This window comes from Microchirus variegatus (genome assembly GCF_963457635.1).
Source record: "Microchirus variegatus genome assembly, chromosome: 6".
Classification (NCBI taxonomy): Eukaryota; Metazoa; Chordata; class Actinopteri; order Pleuronectiformes; family Soleidae; genus Microchirus; species Microchirus variegatus.
In genome coordinates this window covers 28710589-28714365 of record NC_139807.1, presented here as the reverse complement: position 1 = coordinate 28714365, position 3777 = coordinate 28710589, and positions in this window count along the sequence as shown.

Below are 3777 nucleotides of genomic sequence, written 5' to 3'. Positions count from 1 at the left end.
GAAGCATGGCGCTAGGGTGACCCTGCTGCCCATGCTCCTGTGGCTGTGTGTGTGTGTGTGTGTGCATTCTGGGGTCATGTGTGGGTGTTTGTACAGGCTCCAACGTGCTTGCATGTGTGTGTGAGTGTGTGTGTGAGTGTGTGCAGGGGGAGGCAGGGATGATAATGAGTGACAGTAACAACTGTGGCCTGTTGAGACCTTCAGCTCCACGTCTTTACTGAGAGATGATCTAAGTGATGTGTTGCACTTTGGAGATTAGCGCCGGTATCAGCTGCAGCGCCACAGCCATGACTCAAGGAAATGGAGTTTTTTTTTTTTTTTTTTTTGGTTATTTCGGTGTCCGTTTTTGATGTTGCATTACTTCCTGTAGTGAGGAGGAGGAGGAGGAGGAGGAGGAAACCACCTCAGTAACACAGCCTGCTTCTTTCAGTGGTATGGCTGGAATGCAGGTGTACACACACACACACACACATGTGAGTGCTGCAAATTAAAAAAGCACTACACTATAAAAAGAGTGAAAGTACTTTTGTGTCAAAGAGCTTTATTCATACAACACAAACCCAGACTTAAATAAAGGTTCAGTGTAAAACACTGAGAGGCAGACACTTAATATATTACCAAAGTGTGGTTGTTTAAATATGTGTCTAACCGCTTTAAAATATAAGCTGTTCATCATTTAATACAGCATTAGGGAAGACTCCTGTACGGTGGCTGGTAAGTGCAAAACAAAATTACAAAAATGTAAACACTTTAGACTCTGAAACAAATTTACAAATCAGATCTGGCTATTGCTACATTCCCTTTCCGTTGGGATTTTTTGAAGTGTTTCAGATTGTAAATTTGTTTCAGAGTTTGTAAAAGTGTTTACATTTTTGTAATTTTGTTTTGCACTTACCAGCCACTGTACTCCTGCCACCTTGAAAAGTCATATTTGTAAAATAGCCCAAATAAACAAATCAAATAGAATGAAAGTGCTAAAGATGAACAGCCCGGCTCACATAAACCCAGAGAGTTATGAAAGCTCATCAGCTGATGGTTACATCAGTGAGCTAACGTTAGCATGAGCTTTTCATGCTTTGTAGCCTGTAAAGGTATCATGTTTGTGTTTATGTTAAAACCATGTTCACAAAGTAGAATGCACACCACACGTTCAGCTAATGCTAATAAGTGTAATATGTATGGTAAAGATAGCACATTTAATTTAGCACTACCACCACACCTGTGACTGTGAGGCTACATCTGAGATACATGCTAACTTCAGTGAGCTAACACGTTTGTAGCATGTAAAGATATCATATTAATACCATGTTCACAGAGTAAAATGCACAAGTTCAGCTACTGCTAATAAGTGTAATAGGTATGGTAAACATAGCACATTAGGCTATGAGGCTACACCTGAGCTACATGTAAGTCCTACAATTCAGAAATTCAGCTACTGCTAATAAGTGTAATCGGTACGGTAAACATAGCACATTAGCACTACCACCTCGCCTGTGACTGTGAGGCTACACCTGAGCTACATATTAACTTTAGTAAGCTTTCAGTGCTACTGCTAGCATGTGAAGGTATAATGTTAACCATAGCATATTCAAAAATAAATTCAGCTACTGCTAATAAGTGTAATAGGTATGGTAAACATAGCACATTAGCACCACTACACCTGTGAGGCTACACTTGAGCTACATGCTAACTTCAGTGCGCTAACATGTTTGTAGCATGTAAAGGTATCTTGTTTGTGTTTATGTTAATGCCATGTTCACAGAGTAGAATGCACACGCTCAGCTATTGCTAATAAGTGTAATAGGTAAACATAGCACATTTAATTTAGCACTTCCACCACACCTGTGACTGTGAGGCTACACCTGAGCTACATGTTAACTTTAGTAAGCTTTCAATTCTATTGCTAGCATGTAAAGGTAGAATGTTTACAATAGCATGTTCACAAAGTCATAAAATTCAGAAATTCAGCTACTGCTAATAAGTGTAATCGGTATGGTAAACATAGCACATTAACACCACCACACCTGTGAGGCTACACTCGAGCTACATGCTAACTTTAGTAAGCTTTAAATTCTATTGCCAGCATGTAAAGGTAGACTGTTTACAATAGCATGTTCACAGTCATAAAATTCAGATATTCGGCTACTGAAATAATTCAATTATTATAATTTCATCGTAAATAATGAAATCACCCATTGTAATAGGTAAGGTAAACATAGTACATTAGTACCAGAATATATAGATTTGGATGACATTTTCAGGAAATGTCCGCAATGGGACCAGGAACAAGTGATTACATTTTGGGCATGATCTGTGGGGGGGTTGGGCTGCCTTGGCGGAGGTCTGCGCTCTCCGAGTGCTTTTCTAATTTGAGTTGTGATGAAGGCTGGATGGATTCTACAACCCTCAAGGATGGGAGGGCTTCAGCAATAAAACTTGCTAAATCCTACCCAGTCACAGTGTATAATGAGTAGAGGAAGCGTCCCATGTGTTGCCCGTGCATCTCACTACATGAACGACACTGGATATTGTGCAGCAGGCCTCTCCGCTCTGGACGTCTGTGCCCCAGGTCTGACCTTGGACTTTCTCCAGGGATCAGTGCCATGTGTCCCCTCAGCTGTGGTGAATTAAGAGAAAGAGAGGAAGAGAGAACCCATGTATCTAATGTTCAAAGGCTTAAAAGGCGGCCCTTACAATAGACACTTGACTGACGTGTGTGAGTGTGTGTGTGTATGTGTGTGTGCGCTGCATGGGGCGTATGTATATTCTCGGAGTCGGGGGTCGGGTGGGTGATGTGTGTGTGTGTTGATGGTGGGTGGCAGTGGGTGTGATGGCTAATCTTGCACCCCGATGGTTTTTGATCCTCTCGACTGCTAAGAGATGGGGGCCATGGTGCCTTTATGTCTCTGGGATCAGCTGCACTAAGTCTGAGCTTTAGAAGCGAGATCCGGTGAACGAGTGAAACTACAAAGAGCCTGAAATAGACACACACACGTAAGTACACACACACACGCATACACACACTCATCTGATCCATCATAGGGTAAGATCATACTCAAATATCTGACTGTAAACATTGGTTGTGGGGCAGTCATGGGGAGCACAGCGCCCTCTGCTGCCAAACATTAGTCGAGCATGTTGTACATAAATAATAGGACAGTGGACAATTGCAGAGGTGGAAATATTGAGATATTATACTTGAGTAACTTAAGTACCAACATTTGACTCAAGTACAAGCAAAAGTACTGCTCTAAAAGTGTACTCAAGTTAAAGTAAAAAAAAAAGTGTTTGTGTAAATAGTATTTTTTAACAATTTTTAACATCAATAGTTTTTAATGAACACTTAGTGTTTGTGCTGCACAGATCTTTTGTTTTTGTTCAAATTTCAAAGCCAAATTTCACAAATTCAATACAATTTTAAGTACTTTTTGGTCGGGTGTGTTTATATAATTGGTGAAAATTATTATTTTTTCCCGTCAGATTGCCTTTAGGTTGTGCTGAAAAAAAGAATATAAGACACTTTTTACATATTGTACATTCTTCTAGTCTCTGTATAAACTGTACGTTTAAACACAGTCATGGAAAAAAGCAGTTAAAATGAAATATGTAAACAAATACTGTATCAGTCAAAATGGCCTCAACATCCCAACATTTTTGAGTCAATAACAGATGTGAGGTTTAAAAATAAAGTAAAAAAACAGACTAAATATGATTTAGTGGTAAGAAAGGAGAGCAGAGTCACGTGTGAGAAAGAGAGAAGCCATTTATTCAGTTCAG